Source organism: Ailuropoda melanoleuca, chromosome X, assembly GCF_002007445.2.
Source record: "Ailuropoda melanoleuca isolate Jingjing chromosome X, ASM200744v2, whole genome shotgun sequence".
Lineage (NCBI taxonomy): Eukaryota > Metazoa > Chordata > Mammalia > Carnivora > Ursidae > Ailuropoda > Ailuropoda melanoleuca.
This window is the reverse complement of record NC_048238.1, coordinates 47,884,206-47,893,816: the sequence shown is the minus strand read 5'-3', so window position 1 is coordinate 47,893,816 and position 9,611 is coordinate 47,884,206.

The window sequence follows — 9,611 nt, the reverse complement described above, 5'->3', positions numbered from 1 at the left end:
GGAATCTGGGGATGTACTGTATGGTGATTAACATAATATAATAAAATAAAATTAAAAAAAAAAGAAAGAAAAGTTTGGTAACCAGGAGGAGGAGTTAAGATGGTGGGGGAGTAGGGGTCCCCTTTATTAGCTGGTCCCTTGAGTCGAGCTGGATAGGTAGCAAACCATCCTGAACACCCATGGAATCAGCCTGAGATGCAGGAAGATACATCTGGATCTCTACAAATGAACATCTCCAGTGATGAATATTGAGGTACAAAGCAGGGAGCCGTGAATCCGTGCAGAGATATCGGAAGATAAATGGAAAGGGGAGGGAGCCACCATGGTCGGGCACTGGGAAGCCGTAGCCACCTGCACCAGGGAGCGGAGGACTCGCAGACCAGCACCCACCCCCACTCCCACCTCCCCCAGCACCCGTTAAAGAGCAGACTGAAACTGTGAGCCAGGGATTGTGCATGACCTGTCTGAAAACCGGAGCTCTGAAGTGCATGAACCACACTGAAACAGAGCTCCGGAGTACACGGGGGCAGCTGGTGGCTGGCAGTGTTAGAAACACAAAGGACAGAGACATGCCGGCCCTGGAAGTGAAGGCTGGGACGCCAGCTGTGGGGCACACATCCTGGAACACTGCAGTGTTGAGAAGCACCAACAGAAATGAGTTAAAGTGGCCAGAAGACCATAGTGGAGAGTGGTCTGTGATCCCTCTGTTCTGAGACAGAGGCTGGGATTTGGCTACTGCTGCTCTGACTCTCAGAAGAGCCACAGAAAACCACCAGGGAAAGCCACCAGAGAACAAAAGCAAATACTAGCTCACAGTGTGCTCAACCCCATCCCCCCTCACAGGGGACACGGAGACTCTACCCAAACAGGGTTGCCTGAGTATCGGCGTGGCAGACCATACCCCCAGAAGGCAGGCTGAAAAGTCAAGAAGCCCACATCCCTAAGGTCCCTATAAAACAAGTGCACACTGCCTGGGCCCTGGTCAACAATTTCGGCTCTGGGCAAACCCACAACCTCTCCTCATCAGAATGATGAGAAGGAGAAATCCCCCCAAGCAAAGAAAAGACAATGAGTCTGTGGCCTCTTCCATGGAACTAATGGATATGGATATAACCAAATTATCAGAAATGGAGTTCAGAGTAACGATGGTCAAGATGATGTGTAGAATTGAAAAAAAATATTAACGAAAATATTAACAAGAATATAGACTCTCTAAGGGTGGAAATGAGAGGGAATCTGGTAGAAATTAAAAATACTAGGAATCAAATGCGGTCAAAACAAAATGCTCTGAGGGACAGGATGAATGAGGCAGAAGAAAAAATCAGCAAATCGGAGGATGGGTTAGTAGAAGAGAAAGCTAACACAGAAACTTGGCTCAAAAAAATCAAATCTCAAAAATGTAGGTTACGGGAGTTTACTGACTCAATGGAATGTTCCAATGTCAGAATCATCAGCATCCCTGAGGGGGCGGAGAAAAACAGGTCTAGAAGAGATATTTGAACAATTGTAGCTGAAAAGTTCCCTAATCTAGCAAAGGAAACAAGCATTCGTATCCAAAAGGCAGAGAGGACCCCTCCCAAGCACAACCACGACAAAACTACGCCATGCCACATCATAGTGCAATTCACAAATATTAGATCCAAGGATACAGTATTGAAAGCGGACAGGGCAAAGAAATTTCTCACATAGCAAGGCAAAGGTATCAGAATTATGTCAGACCTGTCTACATAGACCTTGAATGAGAGAAAGGTTGGGGGCAGGGCATTCTTAAAGCTCTTTCAGAGAAAAACATGCAGCCAAGGATCCTTTATCCAGCAGGGCTGTCATTCAGAATTGATGGAGAGATAAAGACCTTCCAGAATCGACAGTCACTGAACAACTTTGTAACCATGAAACCAGCCCTCTAGGAGATATTAAGGGGGGTTCTATAAAACTAAAAAGGCCGCAAGAGTGATACAGAAGAGAAAATCACAATCTATAGAAATAAAGACCTTACAGGCAACATGGCATCATTAAAATTGTATCTCTCAACAATCAGGCTCAATGTTAATGGCCTATATGTTATCATAAAATGCTACAGGGTTGTAGATTGGATAAAAAGACATGACCCATCCATTTGCTGTCTACAAGAGACTCATTTTGAACCTAAAGATACATCCAGACTGAAAGTAAAGGGATGGAATACCATCATTCATGCCAATGGACCTCAAAAGAAAGCTGGGGTAGCAATTCTCATATCAGACAGATTGGATTTTAAACTAGAGGCTATAGTTAGAGATACAGAAGGGCACTATATTATTCTTAAAGGATGTATCCAACAAGTGGATATGACAATTGTAAATATCTATGACCCCAATAGGGGAGCAGCAAGATACACAAGCCAACTCTTAACCAGAATAAAGAGATGTATAGATAATAATACTTTAAAATAGGGGACCTCAACACACCACTATCAGTAATAGATAGATCACCTAAACAGAAAATCAGCAAAGAAAAAGAGCTTTGAATGCCATACTAGACGAGTTGTACCTCATAGATATATATAGAACGCTACACCCCAGACCCAAAGAATACTCATTCTATTCTAATGCCCATGGAACATTCTCAAGAATAGACCATGCTCTGGATCACAAAACAGGTCCCAACTGATAAAAAAAGACTGAAATTTTTCCCTGCGTATTCTCAGACCACAATGCTTTGAAATTGGAACTCAACCACAAGGAAAAATTTGAAAGAAACTCAAACACTTGGAGACTAAGAACCATCCTTCTCAAGAATGATTCAATAAACCAGGAAATCAAACATCAATTTAAACAATTTATGGAGNCCAACTGATAAAAAAAGACTGAAATTTTTCCCTGCGTATTCTCAGACCACAATGCTTTGAAATTGGAACTCAACCACAAGGAAAAATTTGAAAGAAACTCAAACACTTGGAGACTAAGAACCATCCTTCTCAAGAATGATTCAATAAACCAGGAAATCAAACATCAATTTATTTATTTATTTTTTTTTTTTTTAAAGATTTTTTTTTTTATTTATTTATAAGACAGAGATAGAGACAGCCAGCGAGAGAGGGAACACAAGCAGGGGGAGTGGGAGAGGAAGAAGCAGGCTCATAGCAGAGGAGCCTGACGTGGGGCTCGATCCCATAACGCCGGGATCACGCCCTGAGCCGAAGGCAGACGCTTAACCGCTCTGCCACCCAGGCGCCCCTCAAACATCAATTTAAACAATTTATGGAGACCAACGAGAATGAAAGTGCAACGTTCCAAAACGTATGGGACACTGCAAAGGCAGTCCTAAGGGGAAAATCATAGCCATCCAAGCCTCACTCAAAAGAGTAGAAAAAACAAAAATGCAGTTTTTATATTCTCACCGGAAGAGGTTGGAACAGCAACAGAGGAACAGGCCTAATCCACACACGAAAAAGCTGTTGATCAAGATTAGAGCAGAGATCAAGATTAGAGCAGAAACCAGGAGCACAGTAGAGCAGCTCAACAGAACTAGAAGCTGGTTCCTTGAAAGAATTAAAAAAATAGACAAGCCACCAGTAAGAGTTATCAAAAAGAGTAGATAAAAGACCCAAATTAATAAAATTATGAATGAAAAGGGAAAGGTCACCAACAACACCAATGAAAAAGGAAGAATCATTAAAAACTTTTATCAACAGATTTATGCCAATAAATTAAGCATCTGGAAGAGATGGAGGCCTTCCTGGAAACCTCTAAACTACCAAGACTGAAACAGGAAGAAATTAATTTTTTAAAGAGACCAATAAATTATGAGGAGATTGAAACAGTGAATAAAAACCTTCCAAATGACGGGAAGTAAGGAGGGCACATATTGCATGGTGCACTGGGTGTTATACACAACTAATGAATCATCGAACTTTACATCAAAACCCGGGGATGTACTGTATGGTGAATAACATAATATAATAAAAATATTATTATGGAAAAAATAAATGAAAAAATAAAAACCTTCCAAAAAACAAAACACCAGGGCCTGATGGATTCCCTGGGGAATTCTACCAAACATTCAAAGACAAAATAATACCTATTCTCCTAAAGCTATTTCAAATAATAGAAACAGAAGGAAAGCTACCAAACTCATTCTATGAGGCCAATATTACCTTGATCCCCAAACCAGGAAAAGACCCCATGAAAAAGGAGAATTACAGACTGATTTCCCTAATGAATGCAGACGCCAAAATTCTCAACAATATCCTTGCTAATAGAATCCAACAGTACTTTAAAAGGATTATCCATCATGACCACGTGAGATACATCCCTGGGATGCAAGGGTGGTTCAACATTCACAAATCTATCAGTGTCATAGATTTTTATCAACAAGAAAAAATCAAAAAATCATATGATCCTCTCAATAGATGCAGAAAAAGCATTTGACAAAAGACAGCATCCTTTCCTGATTAAAACCCTTCTGAGTATAGGGATAGAGGGTACATTCCTCAATCTCATAAACACCATCTATGAAAAGCCTACAGCAAATATCATTCTCAATGGGGAAAAGCTGGAAGCCTTTCCCTTAAGATCAGGAACACAACAAGGATGCCCACTCTCACCATTATTTTTCAACATAGTACTAGGTGTCCTTGGAACAGCAATCAGACAACAAAAAGGGAAAAATATATCCATATTGGCAAAGAAGAAGTCAAAATGTCTCTCTTTGCAGATGACATGATACTCTATTTGGAAAACCCAAAAGAATGCACTCCCAAGCTACGAGAAGTTATAGAGCAATTCAGTAATGTGGCGGGATACAAAATCAATGCTCAGATCAATTGCATTTCTATACACTAACAATGAGACTGAAGAAATGGAAATTAGGGAATCCATCCTATTTACAATAGCACCAAAAACCATACGTTACCTTTTAATTAACTTTACCAGAGACGTAAAGGATTTTTATTCTAGAAACTACAAATCACTCTTGAAAGACATTGATGAAGACACAAAAAGATGGAAAAATATTCCATGCTCATGGATTGGAAGAATTAACATAGTTAAAATGTCCATGCTACCCAGAGAAATCTACACTTTCAATGCTATCCCGATCAAAATGCCAATGACATTTTTCAATGAACTGGAACAAATAGTCCTTAAATTTGTTTGGAAGCAAAACAGGCCCTGAATTGCCAAGGAACTGCTGAAAAGGAAAAACAAAGCTGGGGGCATCACAATGCCAGATTTCGAGCTGTACTACAAAGCTGTGATCACAAAGACAGCATGGTACTGCCACAAAAACAGACACATCGACCAATGGAACAGAATAGAGAACCCAGAAATGGACCCTCGGCTCTTTGGGCAACTAATCTTTGATAAAGCAGGAAAAAACATCCGGTGGGAAAAAAGACAGTCTCTTCAATAAATGCTGCTGGGAAAATTGGACAGCTACATGCAAAAGAATGAAACTTGACCACTCTCTCACACCCTACACAAAGATACACTCCAAATGGATGAAAGACCTCGATGTGAGACAGGAATCCATCAAAATCCTTGAGGAGACCACAGGCAACAACCTCTATGACATCGGCCACAGCAACATTTTTCATGACACACTGCCAAAGGCAAGGGAAAGAAAAGAAAAAATGAACTCGTGGGACTTCATCAGATAAAAAGCTTCTGCACAGCCAAGGAAACAGTCAAAAAAACTAAGAGGCAGCCCATGGAATGGGAGAAGATATCTGCAAAGGACACNGGGAGAAGATATCTGCAAAGGACACTACAGATAAAAGACTGGTATCCAAGATCTACAAAGAACTTCTCAAACTCAATGCACCAGAAGCAAATTAACAAATCATCAAATGGGCAGATGATATGAACAGACACATTTCCAATGAAGACATACAAATGGCTTAAAGACACATGAAAAAATGTTCAAAATCATTAGCCATCAGGGAAATTCAAATTAAAACCTCACTAAGATACCACCTTACACCAGTTAGAATGGCCAAAATCGACAAGGCAAGAAACAACAATTGCTGGAGAGGATGTGGAGAAAGGGGATCCCTCCTACATTGTTGGTGGGAATGCAAGTTGGTACAGCCACTCTGGGAAACAATGTGGAGGTCCCTTAAATTGTTAAAAATTGAGCTACCCTATAATCCAGCCATTGCACTACTGGGTATCTACCCTGAAGATACAGACGTAGTGAAGAGAAGGGCCATATGCACCCCAATGGTCATAGCAGAATTGTCCACAATAGCTAAATCGTGGAAACAGCCAAGATGCCCTTCAACAGATGATGGATTAAGAAGCTGTGGTCCATATATACAATGGAACTTTACTCAGCTATCAAAAAGAATGATTTCTTATTACCCTTCTGATTACCCTCCTCTTTCTTTATCCCTTTCTTCCCCTACTGATCATCCTAGTTCTTATGTTCCATAGATGAGAGAAACCATATGATAAGGGTAATCAGAAGGGGGAATGAAACATGAGAGACTATGGACTATGAGAAGCAATGAAGACTTCAGAGGGGAGGGGGTGGGGGAATGGGATAGAATGGTGATGGGTAGTAAGGAGGGCACGTATTGCATGGTGCACTAGGTGTTATATGCAATTAATGAAGCATAGAACTTTGCATCGGAAACCGGGGATGTACTGTATAGTGGCTATCATAATATAATAAAAAATATTATAAAAAAAGAAAAGTTTGGTAACCAAAGATTTGTGTTCTTATCAAGGTCAAATATAATTTTATGGGAGAAGCCTTAGGCCCTGGAGAAGTTGCTTCCATGGTGAGACAAGATTGGTGAGTGTACTAATCAAAGAGATGGGATCCTCTCCTTCCTCCTGTTCTCTCCTTTCCTTCTTCCTCTACTCACCCTTCTCCTATATTGTCTCCTGTCATTCCTCTTTCTTTTTTTATTTCCTCATCTCCACCTTTTCCTATTCTCTTTTTGAATTTGGGATAGATATTAGGACCAGTGGTGTGATAAACCTGAGACTGATTCTTAGTTTATAACTGGGTATAGCCACTATGAGCACTTTGAGTTGCGGGGGAAGAAGAAGAAGGAGAAGGAGAAGGAGGACAAAGGAGGAGGAGGACAAAGGAGGAGGAGTGGGGTGAGGAGGAGGAAGAAGAAGAGGAGCAAAAAAGAAAAAGGAGGAGGAAAAAGCAGAAGAAGCAAAAGCAACAGCAAAGATGGCTATTGGAAGCAAATGAAAATGGATTTGAAATGCCAGGTCCCCTGTCAGGAGAACACCTAGATTTTGGACTTTATATCCAAGGCCCTTCCAAGACCTCTGCCCTGAACAGGATAAACCTTATCCATGCAAAACACTGTGCTGTAGGTTCTGTTCTTGGAAATATCTTCTGCTAAGGAAAGCTTTGCTGGCATCCAAAGGCACAACCATAGTGTCAAAGGGCTCACAAGATGACTTCTTCCTTCTGCATCCAAGACGGAGTCCCTCCATTTGCACCTTCTTCCTGGTCAATGGCAAGAGTCTCATGTGTCCATTTACTTTTAGGTCAGGTGAGATTGTTTCAGGCCTACCCTAGTCAAGCAGGCCTAGAGTTGAAAAGAGATGTACTTATTCATTTGACAAACTGAGACAACATTACTTCATCTCCCAGAACTTCAGTTGCCTAAGAAAGATGGGGTCATAGATAGTCTAAACTCTCCAAGCTATAACAGCCCTTAGGGACTAAATATCCTCCTCTCCTTTTTATACATATGAGAATGCTGAGACTGAAGGAAATTAAAAAAAAAAATTCATGTGGGAAAGGGACTAGCTTGTGCATGACACATAGTAGACCCTCAGTAAATACCAGTTCCTTTATGCTCCCTTAAAAAATGTGTTTTTTTTTTACAGGAATTGCATTAAAACTGTAGATTTCCTTGGGTAGTATAGACATTTTAAAAAGATTTATTCTTCTAGTCCATAAGCATGGAATGTCTATTTATTTGTATTGTCTTCAATTTTGTACATCGGTGTTTTATAGTTTTCAGAGTACATGTCTTTCACATCTTTGGTTAGATTTATTCCTAAGTATTTTATTATTTTTGTGCAATTGTAAATAGAAATTTCTTAATTTCTCTTTCTGCGGCTTCATTTTCAGTGTATAGGAATGTAACGGATCACATATTTGGTGAGCACAGGATGATGTATGGAACAGTTGAATTGCTATATTGTACACCTGAGATTACTGTAACACCGTATGTTAACTAACCAGAATTAAAAACTTAAAAAAAAGAAATGCTATAGATCTGATAAAAGGTTAGTATCCAAAATATATACAGGTCTTATAAAACTCAACACTCAACAAAACCCAAATAATCTAATATAAAAATGAGCAGAATAAATGAACATTTTTCCAAAGAAGACATCCAGATGGTCAACAGACACATGAAAAGATGCTCAACATCACTCATCATCAGGGAAATACAAATCAAAACAACACCTCACACCTTTCAGAATGGCAAAAATCAATGACACAAGAAACAGCAGGTGTTGGCAAGTAAGTGGAGAAAAAAGAACCATCTTGGTCTGTTAGTGGGAATGCAAACTGATGCAGCCACTCTAGAAAACAGTATTGAGGTTCCTCAAAAAGTTAAAAATAGAACCACCTTATGATCCAGCAATTGCACTACTGGGTATTTACCCAAAGAATACAATAACATTAATTCAAAGGGATACATGCACCCCTATGTTTACAGCAGCATTATTTACAATAACCAAGATATGGAAGCAGCAAAGTGTCCATTGATTGATTGATTGATGAATAAAGAAGATGTGGTATATATACTGAAATATTACTCAGCCCTAAAAAAATAATGGAATCTTGTCATTTATAACAACATGGATGGAGCTACAGAGTATAATGCTAAGTGAAATAAGTCAGAGAAAGACAAATACCATATAATTCCACTCATTTGTGGAATTTAAGAAACAAAACAAGCAAAGTAAAAAGAGAGAAAAGAGAGAGACAAGGCAAGAAACATACTCTTAACTATAGAGAACAAACTGATGGTTACCAAAGGGGAAGTGGGTGGGGGGATGAGTGAAATAGGTAGTGGGGATTAAGGAGACCACTTGTGATGAACACTGTGTGATGTATGGAGTTGTTGAATCACTATATTGTACACCTAAAACTAATATAAAACTGTATGTTAGCTATACTGTAATTAAGAAAAAAAGAAAAGAAAAATGAACTCTTATCAGGAGATTTCTAAAGCTGCAACCAGTGTCCTTCCTGCAAACTACACTACCTCCAGATGGCTATCAACCCTCTGGATGGCTGGACGATGTACACTGCTGACCCTTTTTTACCTCACAGCCTTTTTAAAAAATTTTATTTTAAATTCTAGCATAATTAACATACAGTGTTACATTAGTTTCAGGTATACAATATGGTGATTCAACAATTCCATGCATCACCCAGTGCTCATCACTACAGGTGCCCTCCTTAATCCACATCACCTATTTCACCCATCCCTCTATGATGCCTTCAAGCCTTTGAACTTCCCTACAACTTATGACTGACTCCTTCTCATCCCTCAGATCTTAGCTTAAAATATTCTCTTCATGGAATGGCTTCCCTTTCAACCCTAGCTAAATAAAGTAGCTCTCCTTACTCATTTT